General features: G+C 39.3%; 1 long non-coding RNA gene across 2 annotated transcripts in view; it reads left to right on the top strand.

Annotated features, from left to right (window-relative positions):
* The window catches only part of LOC123479673 (uncharacterized), a 33,195-nt gene extending 15,993 nt beyond the window's left edge, over positions 1-17,202 (top strand). Inside the window, exons 2-5 of one of the 2 annotated variants that reach the window (XR_008426102.2) lie at positions 3,167-3,288; positions 8,317-8,419; positions 11,791-11,882; positions 16,586-17,202. This is a non-coding gene — a long non-coding RNA (uncharacterized lncRNA). The remainder of the gene's footprint in view (positions 1-3,166; positions 3,289-8,316; positions 8,420-11,790; positions 11,883-16,585) is intronic. The other variant, XR_008426101.2, reaches the window with a different exon arrangement.
* Positions 17,203-18,590: the final 1,388 nt, after the last annotated feature.

Here is an 18,590-nt window from a genome sequence, read left to right as displayed (position 1 = left end):
TACCAATCTTTCCATTTTGCTACCTATATTTTATACTATACCTATACTTTCCCTATTGTAAGATAATTTTTAAAATTTCTGTTCCCATGGTGACTATAGTTAATAATACAGTACGATGTTGCATATTTGGAAATTGTTAAGAGAGCAGATGTAAAAAGGTCTCATCACAAGAAAAAAAATTTGTAGCTATGTGACGGACATTAACTGGACTTAGTCTGATGATAATTTTGCAATATAAGTAAATACCAAATCATTATGTTGTCTACCTGAAATTGGTGTAATGCTATACCTGAAATTGGTATAATGCTATATGTCAATTATATCTCAACTTAAAAAAAGGAATTCACATTAGCTTTGGTAGAAAATAAATATTTAAAATATATTCCAGTTTTGTAAAACTTGATTAGGAGCTTCTCAAAATTCCACTTAATATGAACTTTGTCAGTAAATGTCAACTAAAAAAGTGTTCCTTTGTTTCTTCTAGTACTTTAATTTTTGTGTGTTTATTTTTATACATAAGTCTTTGGTCCACCTAGAATCCTAGTCTTTCTAACTCCTTCCACTATGGGGGGAATCACTTCAATGTTAAGGGCCTTCTTAACGTACCCACCACCGTCTTTGTTCCCCTTTGCTCAGAAAGCCTTCTCCTTTCCCGCCTCTCCCCAGCGTATCTCAGAGCTTCTCATTCCCTGAGAGATCTTTCTTTTCCAAAAACTGAAAACTCTCATATTCCACTTCCTCATCACAATCTCTTATCTTTCTAGGTCTCTTGCTCTCTTAATTTGAGTGCAAACTTATAATAGTTCCATCAAGATCTTTTACCCTTAACATCTCTCTTTTTTCTCATATCGTCTGCCCCTGCTAGGTAGGACCACATTATGACTTTCCTGAGTCCTAAACACTTTTCCCTCCATTGGCCTCTTGCTCAATTACAAAAAAAAAAGTTCTATTTTACAGTTGCACTTATATAAATGTAAATATAATACATTGTATTATATTTACAATATAATATAATACAATATTTTCTTTGGCCTTAAAGTTTATTTTTCTTCTGTTTCTGAAAGAAAGTGAAACATTTTTGTGGGCCTTGAGCTCTGTGCATTGAGCACCGTTCAGCTGCTTTAACCACTTTCTCAACGCCGTTCTCTGCTCTTTGGGCCCCTTGTTCTTCTGTGTATTTGTGCTGCCACACCTCAAACCTATACTCATATTTTGAGCTGGACTAGAGAAAAATCATAAAGGAGATTGGTGCCATCGCAATGGTCTACGACATGAAATGGACCCTGAACACTGCTGAACTATTTTTCTACATGTTTCCAACCAATTATCTGTTTCATTCCTTATGTTTGCTATTCCAGATCATTTGGCATTTTACTCACCTAAGAGAAAATAAAGCATGAACTCTGTTAACTCCCCATTCTTCTGTATTCAATTAGCTTTGGCTGAGTAACAAAACATTCCAAGATTCAGCGGCTTAAAACAAAATTTTTATTTCTTAAAGATTTTGTGGGTTGACAGGCACAGCTGGGAGGTTCTCATTTTGGGTCTGTCATGCAACTTTAGTTTAACCCACAGTCAGTCTGACCCATAGACAATTGGAGATTTGACTGAGCTGGATACCCAAGATGTTGCTCCCACACGGCTGGCAACTGACACTAGTTACAAGCTGAGCTGGGGTGGGACTCCATTGGCTGCTCATACATGGGTGGCTGGGTCTGAAAGAGAAAGGCTCAGGAGCAAGCTTTCCAAATCTATGTCACGAGCCATGGAAGTCCCAGCATGTCAGTTCTGCATTCCATCGATCAAGCAAATCACTAAGAACCACCTAATTTAAGGGTAGGAGGAAGAATACATCTTTTGGTGGAGGAGTGGTACACTGGCGTTACTGAAGAGCCTATGGATGGAAAATGCAATCTGCCATATGTTAACACAAAATTGGTTGCTTCTATATCCTTCTTTACTTTCGTCATCCCCATCTCCGAGGAAATGGTATCTATCTGTTCATAGCTGATCTTTTAATATAGCAGCTAGCTTGGGCTTAGCCTTGCCCACCTCTTCAGAGAACTTACTTTATCAAGTATCTCTCTTCTTGTGTGTTCAGTCTTCTTCCCCTGCTGGCTCTTTTCTTATGATTATCCTCAAGTATCTCCCTTAAAAATAAAAATTTATTTTTGTCTCATATTCAACTCTAAATAATTGCCTCATATATCTCTATGTACAAACACGATTTTTGAAAATTGGGCCTATCATTGATTTTGTCATTTCTCACTTCCCGTTCACTGCTCAATCTACTGCAAATGGATAGGGACAGCCATCCCTAACACCGCACTGAAACTATTCTTGTGGTTATTGAAGACGTCGTAATTCTCTAATCCAACAGGCACTTTAAACTCTTTATGTCAGCTTTTGGTAATATCTAAAGATGTTGGTTGCTGTGTTGGTCTTGAGCCGATGCATGGCCTTTTATTCCTCTCCTGATTGTCTGCATGACTTCTTGGTTCTGTGTAGATAGTGAAGTCTTCAAGAATGAAAGGCAAGAATAGAGTAGTATGTCAGTTTCCTATGGCTCTGTAATACCCCACACATGGTGGTTTAAAATGATAAGAGTTTATTCTCTCTCAGCTTTGGAGGCCAGAAGTCCAAAATCAGTACCACTGGGCTGAAATCAAGGTGTCATGAGGTTGTAAGAGAGAATAAGTTTCTTTTCTCTGCCAGCTTCTGCTACTGGCATTCTTTGGCTTGTGATCACTCCAGTCTTCAAGGCTGGCATCTTTAAGTCTCTGTTCATCTTCACATTGCCTTTTTCTTTGTGGTCATGTCAAGTCTCCCCCTGCCTCTTTCACACCAGGACATATGTGACAGCATTTAGGGCTCACACAGATAACCCAGGACAATCTCCTCATCTCAAGATCCTGGATTTAATCACATCAAATTCTTTTCCAAATTAGGTAACATCTGCACATTCGAGGGACTAGAGTATGGTGTATTTTGGGGTTCCATTTCCTAGCTTATCATAGATGAAGAAGAAAACTTAGTAATTCAAAACCTTATGGAAGGTTCTGGGTAACTGGCTGAGATGGGTCTAGCTAATATAAGCAAATACCATGAATTTCAAAAGAGGAATTGAAATTATTGAGGGTAATGTTTGCTTGTTTTTCTTTTAAAGGCTAGAGACTGCAGTCTGGAAGAGTATAAATGGCAAGTCTTGAAGATTTAGGACTAGTAGAAGGGAAAGGCTGTCATGGAATGAACTAGAAGAGAAGGAATCAGGAGAAAGCTAAATTTCAGGTAAGATAAGAAAGTTGAAGTAGCTTTTGATGAGTACCTACCTTGACATAGCAGTTATAGTGAAGCCTTGTTAGTAAGGAGAGAGAACACTATCAATCCATCTGAAACATAACTTGTTCAAACTAATAGTATAAATCATTTGTCGTGGTTTTCAAGTTATTATCCTAGAATACATATTGTATAATTAATGCATAATTAATTAATTAATTAAAAGACTACTGAACTTCCAGACAATAGTACTTGACTATGCCCTTTCTTCAGGAACTTTAATTAAATGGAATCAATTGAATTAATGATCTAATGAACATAATGAGCTTAAGAAAGACTTGCAGTCTGATTTCCCCTAACTGGAGAAAAATGTCCCAGGAGACTCATCTGAGCTCTGACCTATCAAGACAAGCACACTTGGTTGTGTAACTAAGTAGTCATTCAGATATACAGCTCCTTATTTCTAATCTATATGCCTTTTTCTTCTTTATTTCTCATCTAAAATGATAAAAGTTTAAAAAGCAATCAATTGTTAATAAGAGTAAAATCGTATTTCAAATTACATGACACAAATTTGTTTTGAACTGTGGGGAAAAGGTTTACACTGTTGACCATGATAGATTGAAATTCAAAAAGATGTAAGGCAAAAATGCACCATAATTGCTCCTGAAGCAGAGGCTATTATTGATTTCTTCCCCATCATCTCATCAACCAGAAAGTGAAGGGAGAAAAAGACAAGTACAGAGGGACCAGCTACTCAGGTATCCGGCAGAAGCTCCACGTGAAAATTTCTGCCTCGTTAAAAACATTTAAAGGAAGCTGCTTGTTTTCATGTTGGAATCATTATTCTCACGGTCTGAGTTCATCCTCTGGAGTTTTCACCTCCTCAGAAGGGCACATTCTGTGCATTTTCTAAGAAGTGCTTCTTTAATGGGAGGGATTTATGTTAAGTTGGTTCAGGAGGGGTAGACAATTGTGGAGCCTTTTTAATGGACTACAAAAGACTGTTGAGTAATTAAATAGATTTCTTTTCCCTTAAACTGTTCCATGGTTTTAAAAACACTCCACTGAGCATGTAAAATCAATTTCCATTACTGGTCTTGACCTTTGCAGTTTTATAAACATGTTTCTTCCCTGGGTTTGGAATGTGGCTCAAAGGCAATAATAGAAAACTAGAGGATGAGACACAGGTCATCGTAATAAGTTACTGCTTTCATAGTAAAAGTCTTCTTTTCATACAGGCATTCATTCAACTGCTTATGTTATAAATATAATTATATAAATACCTGCTTCTTTATACTACATATGTATATGTGTATTTATATTAAAGGAAGGATTTTTAATTTTTATTGCTCTATATTTTTTTAAAAAATTGCACTTGGTTTTCACTGCTAAAGCTATTTTTCCCATTCCCATTCCAAGAAGTAGCCAACCCATTGTGATTCTTTGCCCCAGGGACTTTGGGATGCTGAAAGGAAAGCAGATATCTCCAGAGGACAGCTTCGTTCCTTTGTGTTGGTTTTGGTTTTGGAATACTAGGTCCCTTTGTGGGGATTATGTCACATCACCCAGAGTGGAACAGAAGAAAGATGAGGGCTTTTGGGGGGTGGAAATAAAACTGGACACAGGCAAGCAATTCCTTGAGAGGAGTAGGAGGCAGGGGATTTGGGTGGTTTCCAAAGAAGGAGACAGGGGCCTGCATGCGACCTTCCAGCTGGGTGGGTGGCGACTGGATTACAACGTTAGGCAGAAAGGACTCTAGGAGCCAAGGTCTCAGGAATTGTGATGATAGAGACCCTTGATCAAGCTTATCCATGAGCACAACTGAGCAAAGCAGTGGGCACCAGGGGAGACCACAAACCTTCCCTTCAATGTTTCAGAATGCAGAAGACATCCCCACCCCCCAACCTTTAAATCACCTGGAAATGGGAGCAGATGAGAGCAGTCCAGAAATGACCAAAATGGAATTTCCTGCCAGGCAATTTCTGCTCTAAGAGCTCAATTTGATATAAACAAAATAAAGAAATGTGATATTTCTTATACCCAGAGTTATTGTGAAATGTTCATTCTTGATTTTTTAGTTTCAGTCGTTATCTATCAATATTAATATAAGCCATTTTAGAAGATGAATTTTCTTTAGTTCTCATACTTATTCCCCACCCAATCACATACATTCTTTTTTGCTCATCTTTCTAGTATAGTATAGTTATTTTATACTTAGGTTAGAGAAAAATTATTGTGTTACTATGATGATGTACATGCTACTCATAGCTATGCCTCGTAGAATACAATGATTTATACAAGTAAGATTATTTCTCCCATTGACAACTGTGTTGTCTCTGGATTAAATAATTGTTTCAAATTTTTTTGATTAGTTTTCTACCTCTTCCTAATCGAAACTTTCTACCATTTGCTTAAATGTCTTCTTGTTGTGTTCAGACACAAATTATTCTGGCATTTCCTGAAGCACACTAACCTGCCCTAATCCAGAAAGGCTATCCTCAGGGCCCCCACATGGCCGTGACCATAGAATTACTCCTGATCAGGGTTCTGTGATTCTCTCCACATTGTCTCTCCTGTGGGGTTCCTGTCTCCAGGGGCTCACCTTCTTTTTTCTTCATTTCCCCACCGTGAAGCACAGCCTCAAAGTAGCTATCTGAGAGAGGCTACAGGTGATGTAAAATTTTTGATACCCCAAATGTGTGAAAATGTCCTAATTGTTCCCTCATACTTAATTGATAGTTTGGCTGAATATGGACATCTATGTTGAAAAATACTTTCTTCACAATTCTTAAGGTATTGCTTTTATATTTCCAGTGTGCTGTTGAAAAATGCAAAACTATTCGGATTATTGACTTTTTTAGATGACCACCGCCCTCTCACACCCTTACCCTCCAGCTTGCCTTTGTCCTGGTGTTTTAAGATTTCACAGTGGCATGACTTTGGTGTGGTTCATTCTCAACCACTACCTGGATATTCTGGATTCACTTTCACACTGGATATTAGGTCATTTTGTTCTGGAAAGTTACTTAAAATGTTTCTTAAGTAATTTGCTCCCCTCATTTTCTATGTCATAGTTCTTGGGGATTCCTTTTATTTGAATGTTGAATTTGTGAACTTGTCCTCTAATTTTATGATTTTTTTCCTCCTCTTTTCCATTTTCTGACTCTTTCTTTTTTTTGCTCTGCTTTCCAAGAGAGCAAAACTTTTAACTTTTAAGAATTTATTGACTTTCTCATTTATGCCATTGTATTTTTAAAATTTCTAATATGTTATATATTTACTTATGATTTTTTTACAATAAGCTATACTTGTTTCATAGACACAATATCTTCTCCTTCCTTCATAAAGATATGAATGATAATATATTTTCTTCTCTCTGTATTGTCTCTGGTTCTTCTAGTTTGCTTAAACTGTAACTCAGTTCTTTGTTTTTTTGTATTACAAGATGTCCAAATATCTGGTGATCCTTTGTGTTGGCACACATTTAAGACTGTGGCATGGTTAGAGTGTCAGAGAGGATACTGTTGACTTTGCTGTAGGGAGAGCTGTCTGGGTCATTGTTGTTATAACTTTATGTGATGATGGGTGTGTTATATGCTGACACTGTCCAATACCATAACCACTAGTACACCTGACTGTTAATAATTTGAAACGTGGCTAGGGCTACTGAGGAACTGATGCTCTAATTTTACTTAATTTAACTAATCTAAATTTTAATGTAAATCACTACAAGTGACTAGTGAGTACTGTTTTGAATAATGCAGGTCCAGGCTTTCTCTTTGAATATTTTTTGGTGTGTGTGTGGACAGGGTGGATTCATTGGAGAAATAGCTTTGAGCTGCTTTCTGGCCCAATTGCTAGCATTCTGAGAGACAGGTAAACGAAGGGGAGTAGGGGACAGGGATGAGTTTTGTTTTCCATACACCAACATGCACCTAATCTTAATTTTCTATCTTGTATTGTGCCCCACCCCCCAGCTCTCCTAGAGCCCCGGGTTTTAGCGTTTCCAAAAAATAGACTTTGAGGATTTTGCTAGGGGTGGAGAGGAGTTTTGTGGCTCTAACTGCCCCTTGTTTTCTGCTCCACTTCCAGTCCACTTCCTGTCCACTTCCCAAGCTTCCCAGGTTCTCCAGTTCTCAAGACTTGTGTGTAATCAAATGCTTCTCAGCTTTCCTACCATCTTGGGACCCAGCACTCTTGAATCTGACACATCAGTTACCTTTCATTAATGTTCCCAACTATCAAATTTTGAAGATGTCTTGTTTTTACTCATTCTTTGTCCTTATGATTTGATGTCCTGGAAAAAAAATTCTTTACCACGTTTTCTTGGGGTTTCAGAAAAGTATAAAAAACAAATGAGTATTTTTCAGTCACTCGGTCCCCTTTACTTAATAGTTAGTTTATTTCACAGGTGTGTTTTCTTAGTTTGTTCAGGCTGCTATATAATAAAAATATCATAGACTAAATGGTTTAACAACCAACATTTATTTCTCCAGTTCTGCAGGCCAGGAAGTTCAATAACTAGGCACTGGTGTTTGGTGAGGACACTAATCCCATTCCTGAGGGCTCCACCCTCAGGACCTAATCACATTTCAAAGGCCACACCTCCTAATGCCATCACCTTTGGGTTAGAACTTTAATACAGGGCTCAGCACAAATAACGCCCCTTCTTATTACAAAGTCATAAGCATGAAATTCTGTAACATAACTATCACACTCAAACACACCATATGACATTTTAGGTGAAATGTTCAAATTAAAACTATAAATTGTTACACCCATGTTATTACACTACCAACCACACTCAAGCAGGCCTTATTTCTACCAGACCCTGATATGAATTTGGGGGAGATCCAAACGTTCAGTCTATTCCACAGGCTTATATTTATAATCGTTCCAATCTAATTGCTTGGTATACTGCTTTTTAAGTTGATCTTTAAAATAATTATTTATGTCACCCAATTGTTATAATTTAGAACTCATGCCTCTATGAATTATTTCAAATCTATATAAAATATTTTTGTCTCTATTCTTTAGCTGACTTCTAGAAGCATTTGAACTTGCACTTATTGGGACTGAATTGGGATAATTGAATAGACCTCCCAAAGCAAGAATGCCTTTGTACAGGTTCACATATAAGGTGAGCTTCTTTATCTCTAAGAAAAAGTGGAGAAAAATGATACCTTTTATTCACATATATGCAATTAGGTTTTCAAAATAATTAAATAGACCTCCTATAACACAAGAAACTTTGTAAAGACTCAAATATAGGGCAATTCCTTTTATTTCCATGGCATAATTTTTGGAGAAATATTATCTATATTCAAATTCCTATGGTATTTATGCAAATCTGTACAAAATATAAAACATGGTCCTCCTCTTCTCACACTAAGAAAATGGGCAATAATTATGAGGGTTGCATTTTCCTGGAGGTGCATATTGAAATTATTCTAGGTCATAGAAGATGAGGTGCTATTTATTGTTCATCCATGTTTATGGAATTGGGCATACGCCCAGTAGGGCTTATTTGAGAATGTCTTCTTTGAGAATGTGACCTTGCAGAATAAGCAGCCAGCGCTGGCTGATTTTTCTAGCATGTCCTTTGGGTGCTAAAATGAGTCTCTTCTCAGTGGATTGATCTTCTGTTTTTGTTAGACTTCTAACAGTTTGACTTCTGTGTAGATCTTAGTGGTTGGCAAATCCTGTTTGTGTCTGTTTTTCTGTTCAAGCTCTGGTTGAAGTTTCTGTTCCCCACATTGTCCTCCCTTTTCCCTGAACTCCTCCCCTACCTCGAATCTGCACCACATGATTTAGAATCCAATTCTATAGTGTAGTTTTGTTGCTGCTTGCTTCAGACAGCTCCTAATCCCCCTCCCCCTCCACCACCCTCCCCCCCTAACTGAATCTGGTGGTTCAGAAGACAAAATCTTGTGTAGCGTGTCTTTGTAGCCTGCACAGTGGCACTCAGGTTAGACTTTCTCACTGAGAGAGAAGTGGGACATGTGCTATCATTTATCTTTCACGTCCTCTGATCCAAGTGCCATGTAGACACTTTCCGTATTATTTCTCATCCTTACATAGATGCTGCAAAAGGACTGATATTTTTACCTCATTTCTCAGCTGAATCTGACACTCAGAGAAGGCAATTAACTTACATTTAGCTGTTAAGTATCAATCAGGATTTGAACCCAGGTTGAACCCAGGATTTGAACCTATGTTCTTTCTGTTATCACAGTCCACTCGCCTCATTCTCAGAGATCACAAAGAGTCCAAGTAAGCATATTCTAGCAGCATTACTTAGCTCTTGTCCAGATTTGTAATTTGGACTACTAACCCAGATGGAATTCAAATCCTATCCTGCTGACTTCCAATGTTAGCTCTGCTGCTTTGTTAATTAGATGACCAACTTTCTGAGGAAAAGTACTTGTCTTTTTAGGGCCATTGGATCCTAGTGATGGCTGCAAAGTGTCAAGATATCATCAACGAACAGCCTGCTTCTGAAACCCAGTATTTCCCCGAGTCTAACAATGGCTGGGCTGTTGTAGTAACGTAGGGCCTGTAACTTGTCCCTTCCTTTTCTCCTCTGCATTTCATCACTCCCACATTTTTAAATAACATTTTGTCTATGATATAATAATGGGCAAGCACTCTGAGTTTTCAAGAGACAAATGAGTGCCAGGAATGTGTTATTTGCCTTGGAAATATATGAATTTCTGGGTTTAGAGATTACAGTGACTTTCAGAGAAAGAGAGAGAGAGAGAGAGCCACTGCTCTTCTTAAGAAAGGCCACCAATGGGAGTGATTTCTGGTGATGCAATGCTGATATTTTAGTACCATCCTGGAGAAGGGAAGAGGGGGGTTTCTCTGGAGCCAGATGAACTCATAATTAGTTCTCACCCAGGCTGCTTAAGCAATTATGGTGAAACCAAATCACATTACTTTTTTCTCCTGCGCTTGATAAAAGCCTCAATCCTGCTCCTTCTGCTCCATAGGGCACTTGGCTGGTCATTATTTCTAATACCACAGATGCTGTGCTTCGCTTTTGTTTCCAGGCTCCAACTGTCACTGTGTAAAATAAGAAGTTTGGGGAGAATAACATACACCTCTCGGTCTCACTACTTCAGAGGCACCTAGCAACCCTGTCTCCAGGCAGGCTGCACGCATCTCCCTGGTAGTTTATTGCCCACTCACAGCAGAGGCGGTGTGCTCTCTGTAAATAGCCTACATTTTTGCCGGTGCCAGCTTGGCGGTGGGGTGGTGGTGTCATTTGGTGTCCTCAGGGACGTTTGCTTCTTGTTCTGGGAAGACTAGGGCAAAGCAATGACTATTTCCCCAAAGCTGTTTGTGGAAACAGAAATTAGGTTAAGCAGTTCCGTACTTGGGGTTGCGTAGTCTGAAATCAAAAGCAATGGTTTTCAATCTTTCTGGGTTTTTTTTCCCAGTCTTTGTCACATTTCTGACAGAACCTTCCAGAATGTTCATGACATTCTTTCCTAAAGCATGTTTCCCAGGTATATCTATGTGATGAGCAACCTTCCTGACTATTTTGTCCATCCGCCAACCTACCCAACGATGCCATACACATCCACCATCCCCACAGTTTTCATCATATCCACTCTCTGCCTCCAAAATATCAGTTGGGCTGAAGAGAGCCCTGCACTGGCTTACCCACCAGCCACAGGGACATTTCATTTTAGGCTCCCGGACCACAGGGCATTACATATGGATGTTGAGACTTGTTTGCTTTCTGTACATCAGGGATTTTTTAAACATTCTTTGTTTCTTTACTACTTGTATCTGATCTGAATTTTAACCCTTCCCAGAGTAAAAGCCTTACAGAATGGAAGTCACATTTTTTCTGGAGGGAAACCAAGCTTTCCCTCTGATGAGTGTTCCAAAAATGGAAGGACATGGGCTCCTAGGTATGTAAAGCTTGAGTTGAGAAACTGAATGCTGCTCGGTAGAGAGGTAATCCCAAGATATCAGGAAGGGAATAAGTTTTAACCTCTAAGAGCCATTCCCTCACTCATTCACCAAACAACTATTGAATTCCCAATGAAAAATCTTATTGACAAGCTCATAGTCTGGGAATATTTTAGTGAGGACAACAATTAAGAACAGTATCAGATTTGTTGTAATACAAGTACTTACAAAGTGCTTTGAGAGCTCAGATGGCGATGGGCTCTCTAGGGAGATGGGAAGGGGTAATGAGTGATACTAATATTATTTAATTTTTAATAAAAGTTATGATTAACAGCTAAATCACTACAGTCCTGAAGATCTAGCACTTTGCTGTCGTGAGCCAGTGTGAACTGGGTGCAGCACATCGTGGGGTAAAGGTGAAATTGCAAAGTGTAGCTATGTCTTGTGGCCGTGCTAAGGAGTTTAGACTCTCTCCAAGAGGCGGGATAAGTTGAAATACTATCTAGTGGTTTTGTTTCTCTTGTTTTATGTATTTTTTATCTTCTACCACCAAAGAAGGTGCTTAACTTTTGCTTTTCCTTGTCTCAGGTACTTTTGCTTTGCTGGCTAAAGACCAAATAGTCCTAAAGATCTAGGTCTGGCATAGGACCACCTGGATGCAGTCAAGGTGAAGATCAGAGGTAAGCCTTGTAAACTAAGACCAGAGAGCTCATTCTTGAATATTCTATATGAGATTTTTGTACATTTCAGAGGATCCTTTGTGGGAGGAAGGAGCCCAATAATAAGACTGAAATTGAGTTTCTAGTTGACTAAGTAGAAGAGAGCTCAGCATCACTTAACTATTTTACAGAAGTTAAGAGAAGTGATGTCACTTGCATTCTAGTATTGCAAAATAAAACTGATACCTGCTACAATTGTGGGTGATATACATTTTAAACCAGATATATAACCTGATTGTATCTAAATTTTGGAAGGATAACTATCACACATGTAGAGAAAGAATTGGAAGGAGGAGACCTTATTGAAAAATGAGACCAGTTAGGTCTGATCATCAGCTATAATAAGGAGAGTAACCAGGCTAGTCTCTGGGAATAAAGAGGAGAAGACAGGTTTCACAGTATTTCACAGGCTAAACCACAAAGGGTGTGAATACAAGTTTAAGGATTTAAAATATGTGTTGTCATGAAAAAAATTCAATGAAGATTAAATAAAAATGTTTAAAAAGTAAAGATTTTATAATAATATTTATCAATATGGTGGTTGTGATGATGAAGAGATAATATACAATATGTTTAATGTGACCCTCTCATAATAAATTCTCCATAAATGTAACAATAAAAATAAATAAATAAAATAAAATATGAGGTGTTATGGCTTAGAAGCACATGCAACCCCATGCCTATGTTGGTTACTGCTTGCCAGGCACAGTGTCTCATACTTAGCAGGTGATTAATAAATACATGTTGAATGAATGAAAGAGGGAATAAATTGGTATAAGACCCATGCACAAACAAATACACGTTTTCACTACATTAAAAATAGGTCTTGTCAATAGGATGGCAAGAAAACCACACATTGGGAGAAAATCTTTCCAAAAGATGTATCTGATAAAGGACTCATCCAAAATATACTCTTAAAACTCAACAATAATAAAACAAACATCCTGACTGAAAATAAAATGGCAAAAGACCTGAAAGACACCTCGCCAAAGAAGGTACACAAATAGTAAATAAGCATAGGAAAAGATGCTCTACTTTACAGGTTATTAGGGAAATGTAAACTTAAACATGAAGGAGATACCACTACATACCTATGAGAATGGCCAAAATCCATAAGTCTGACAATAACAAATGCTGACAAGGATGTGAAGCAAGAGGAACTCTCATTCATTACCAGTCAGAATGCAAAATGGTGCAGACACTTTGGAAGACAGCTTAGCAGCCTCTTATACCACTAAACATAATCTTACTGTATCATCTAGCAATCAAATCCCTTAGTATTACCCAAAGGAGTTGAAAATATGTCCACACAAAGACCTGTGCATGAATGTTTGTGGCATAATTGCTAAAATTTGGAAGCAACCAAGGTGTCCTTCAGTAGGTAAAAGGGTAAACAAACTGTGGTTCATCCAGACAATAGAATATTTTTCTGCACTAAAATAAAATGAGGTATCAAGCCATAAAAAATATGGAGGAACCTTAAATGCATACTTGTAGTGAAAAAAAGCCAATCTGAGAAGGCTAAACACTGTGTGATCCCAACTATATGACATTACTGAAAAAGGAAGACTATGGAGACAATAAAATTAGTGGTTGCTGAGGCTGGGGTGGTGGGGGAGGTCATCCCCTATGCAATTCGTATGTTGAAGGGTAAATAGATGAAACACAGAAGATTTTTAGATCGTTGAAACTATTCCGTTGTGACTGTAGTGTTGGATATGTGTCATTATACATTTATCAGAACCCATAGACTATGTACACCAAGACTGCACCCTAATGTAACTGTGGACTTCGGACGATAAATATGTATCAGTGTAGGTTCACCAGTTGCAACAAATGCACCCCTCAGGTGGGGGATGTTGATAGTGGGAGAGGTTGTGTGTATATGTGAAGACAGAGGGTCATGGGAAACCTCAGTACCCTCCACTCAATTTTGCTATGAACCTAAAACTGGTCTAAAAAATAAAGTCTATTTAAAAGGGAAAAAAGGAGTCTGGAAGCTATCATGAGGATTTATGACTCAGTGCCTGAGCGGTGGTTATGGAAACCAGAGCATTTCTGCACGGCCTGAATATGGTGTTCTAATCAGTAGACTGCGTTTGCATGAAGATCAATGAACCTGTTAATGAAGACAAATGCTAGTGTGGTGGGAGGAAATTCAGGCACAGAAGATTATCACAAGGTGTATGTGAAAGAATAGACGGTGAGAATTTGAACCAACTTAACCTGGTTTACTGTTCCATGAGTGTCAGATCATTTTGGACTTCATCGGAACTCCCCAGCCCTTAGAGGGCGGTGTCAGCTCTGTGTTTCCAGCCTGTCATCTTTCTACTAGGCAGTTGTAGCAAAAACACATTTCAGACCATAATATTCTAAGCAAACGAATATTTGCTAGCAAGCAGGCACAAAACAATCGTACTGCCTGTGTCTACTTGGAATATTTCCAGTCTCAACACTTGACATAATGACCAGCACTTTCATGAAAGGCTCTCTCCGAGATGAAGACATGTGTTCTGATAGAGGGAGGGTCAGGCCCTTTAGTTAGATCAGATGACAGGATTGTCCACTGACGGGAGGGGCACAGGGCTTTACCAGCTGTCCCCCTGGTATGAATTACTGGCCTGGAAGATGATAAATAATAAAACTTCTGGTGTTGATTTTGACAAGAATACTGTTGAATGCCACCTGGCTAATTCCTACGGTGTTAACTCTATTAGGCCACTTCATGTGTTTATTAATTCCTAGGGATTAAATTAGAATTTAATTGTTCACACAGAGTTCCCAGTGTCTACATACTGTGGCATTGTAAAACATTATGACAATAAAACAAAAACAATCATCAAGAAAAGGATTTTAAGAAAGCTCCAATATCAGGATGAAACTGCTTTGTGTTGTATTAGTAACAATTGTACATATTTCCAGTTACTGTGCTGGAGAGAGTCAGTGTATATGGGGCTTTGTAACATTTAAACAAAAACAGTCTTTAAAGCGTCATGGGTTCTTTCTGATATTCCCCATGAATAAAAGGTTTTCCATTAACAAAACCTTGATGTGAGTCTTTATTTGATGGATTTATTTTTTTGTAACAAGAAGAGCCATGAATACTATGGATGAGCAGAAAAATATCCCAGAGACAGGTTGTCATAGAAACTGTGCCAGGAGAGCAGCTAGGCACAGGATAGAATGTACCTTCCAAAGCTGAGAGGAGGAAGTGATCTTGAAGCTACTCTTTTCGTCAGTTCTGGGGAGTAAAGCTTCCATGAATCTCCTCATGGGAATTTTTGTCAGGGACAGCTGGGGTAGATGGGATACTAAGAGGCTGTGAGGCTGGTGATACACACCTCACAGGACTTTTTTTAGGAGATTAAAATATATAAAATATATAACACACTTACTATATATATATTTCCTGAAAAATATTAATAATGACAATAATCTTTATGATCTCATGTAATCCTCACTAGTGCCCTCTAAGGAAGATAGTTGTTATTCAGATTTTCCACATGAGAAAACAAGGTGCAGAGAGATTGAATTGTTGAAGGTCACATGGTAAGTGGTAGAGCTGGGGCTCAAACACAAGGATCTGTGACTCTAAGGCCCTTGCCCTTAACTCCTTGGCTGGTCTGAATGAGTAGGCAATCAATAATTGGTAATAATTATAAAAGTGATTCTTTGGTGGGGAAATAGTAGTAGGAGTTTCAATTGCCATGAAATCCATGTAGCAAATGTCATAACATTTGTTGATTTTGTTTTTTCCTCAAGTTTATTTTTCCTAAACCAGACAGAGGTATCATCCTACAGGACAACAACCAACTACTTTGTTTCATTCTGCCTTCTTGACTCCCCAGGGCAGAGCTCCAGGTTGCCCCAACCAATCAGTGTCCTCCTACAGATCTCTAAGAAAACCAGGAATCTCTCCTCCCTGCACCCTCCTACCCCATTCCCCATTTCCTGAAGGAGAGGCTCATGGCTGGAGCTTCCTTACCCATACCTTCCCAGAAGTTTCAAGATCTTATGGGCTGAATTGTGTCCCCCCCTCGCCCCCCACCAAATTTATATGTTGAAGTCTGTTAAAGAGAATACTATTCATGACATTTATTAAAGAACAGTGAGGCAGACTTTATTCAGGGGGATTATCACAGTAGGTATAAGGGCCACTACAATGGGGTTTTATAGTGGAGACAGATTGCCTCAATCCCAAATACAAGGAAAAATGGGAATTTGTAGCCAAAAAGTAGGGTGAGGGTGTCAGTAGATAGAAAATTACTAAGAGAAATCATCTTGGGTAAGGGAGGATTCTGCCTAAATGGACCTAACAGGATTTTTGCTAAAGGCAGGCCAGGTTGAACATTTCACTTGGGTGATGATGGGTGATTCTGGTTAAATTGACTTAACAAGATTCTTGCTAGAAATGAATTCTACAAGGAAGAGTATGAAAGCCCAACCAAGGTCAGGCCTAGTCAAAAAGAGAACTCGGAAAAGCCTGACCAAAACTTGGTCAAGGAGAGATCTTTGTCAAGTCCTACCCCATCCCCCACCCCCCCCACCCCAGGGCTTAAAAATAGGACTGTGTTGGAGATAGGGCCTCTGAAGAGGTGATTAAGGTAAAATGAGGTCATATGGGTGGACTCTAATTCAATATGATTAGTGTTCTTCCTTATCAGAAAGGAGATGGAGACACAGAGGGACGACCATGTGAAGACACCTGAGGAAGACAGCCATCTACAAGCCAAGGAGGGAGGCCTTTAGAAGATACCAGCCCTGACAACACCTTAATCTTAAACTTCTAGACTCAAGAACTAAGAGGAAATAAATTCCTGTTGGTCAAGCCATCTGGTCAGTGGTACTTTGTTATGGCAGCTCTAGCAGACAGATATACTCTGCAGTGGCCCGAGCATCAAAGTTTATTCAAACCCGTGTCACCATTTCCTCCTGGCATCTCCCCTTGACGTTCTGTGCCTGTGACTGTCTCGCTGTGGTTAACAGCAGTGCAGAATGTGAGCCCACTGTGTAAAATGGCACATGTCCACCTTGGAAATGGCTTTCCTGAGTCCAGGAAAACTAATCAAAGTATGTGCTTTCCTTTTGTTCTTGTGCCTGCCTCCCACTCGTCCAGGCTTTCCCAGGGACTGGGGCCTTCCTCAGGGCTAACACAACACTTCGTTTATATCTAGATGCTGCACTGCCATTACTTTTTTTATATGTCTGTTTACCACTCCTGCCCCACCCCTAGTTAATCTCTGGCTACTGAGATTATGCCCATGAATTATTCATTCTATATTCCCAGCACCCACTACAATTCCTGGTTCAAAGGAGGCACTAATTCATATGTGGGCTTCTTGACTGGGTATATGTTTTTAAAATCTTTTCTTCCTTCTTTACCTCCAATGAGGGGGGTTTTATAACACAGACTCAAGTGAAAGAAATCTTAAGTACATTGAACTTCATGCTATGAGCAATGGTTAATGTTATAAGGGAAAGGGTTTATTTTTATTTTAAATGCTGTAATCAGAAGACTCTGAAATGCCTAAGCCTCCTCTTATAAGGGAAAATGTAAGTGTACCCGAATGTGAGTTGTTTAGGAGCAATGGTCATCACGAACTTTCAGGGAATCTTACTGCCTTCTCCACGCCCAAGATGGAGCCAGCGCCCCAGGGAGGGGACTAGGCATTGCTGGGGGAAGAGGGAGAGAAGAGGGGGAGAAAGGAGCCCGCAGAGCAAAGGGATTCTCAGGCTCCCACTCAAGGCAGACTTTTTAAGGACCGTCAGGCAACTCATCAGAAAACGAATATTCACCTCCGACACTCTCTGGACTCCTTGTGGGTCTGGACTAGTTACTAGAAGAATTGTTTCTTTTTTGTAACGAACTGTGCCTCATTCTCTCGGACTTTTGGGCAGAGGGGAGGGGGAGATATATCTGGATCATCATGAACTCTATCCAGCCGCTCATGTTGGTCCAAGGAAACACTGCGCCACTCATTCACTGCTCAGTCCAGACAATGGCCGGTGCCTGATCTATCGTGGGTTCTGGTTGGAAGCAAAAGGTAGTCTTTCAGAATACAGCCTTTCACCCGACTGTTCCAGAGACACAGTCCAAGGAAGGCCAATGTCTGCTGAAAGTTTTAGTGCAGAGTTTCATGAGCATCCGTTATTTTTAGACAACAATAGCTGATGGACAAAGCAGGACGTGTAACTAACAACAAAGCTTTCCCAGTACTTGGAACGCAGTCCGCCTCCAGGAGTTTACTGTTGGTGAGACAATCGCCAACACCACACAGATTTGTGTCGGGAGCACCAAAGAAGCAGAGTCAGTCATTTGTGAAGAAGCAGAACAGCCCTTTATTAGACTCTGTATAATATTAAAAAATGAGCACAAGTGAAGGTCAAACCTATCCTCCAGGTTCCTAATTATAATTCAGAGAGCCAGGAGGGAAAGAAAATGGAGAAAAAGCAAAAAATAAAAAAGACTGCCTGGAGTGAGGCAACACTAAACAGAGACAGAAGATATTTCTGTCTTTGATGTCAAACATAGACAGGGTAACTTCTTTTTTCTCCTAAAGGCATTTAATTTTGTGGGATTGAGTTCTTCTTTCCGATGCCTAGGAAAATCAACTGTTTGATCTCCTCTGGGTAGTTTGAAGGCTGTTTGTTTGTGGGTTGGGAAGTTAA

Source organism: Desmodus rotundus, chromosome 2 (assembly GCF_022682495.2).
Source record: "Desmodus rotundus isolate HL8 chromosome 2, HLdesRot8A.1, whole genome shotgun sequence".
NCBI classification, from domain to species: Eukaryota; Metazoa; Chordata; class Mammalia; order Chiroptera; family Phyllostomidae; genus Desmodus; species Desmodus rotundus.
This window is presented reverse-complemented; position numbering and strand designations above follow the sequence as displayed.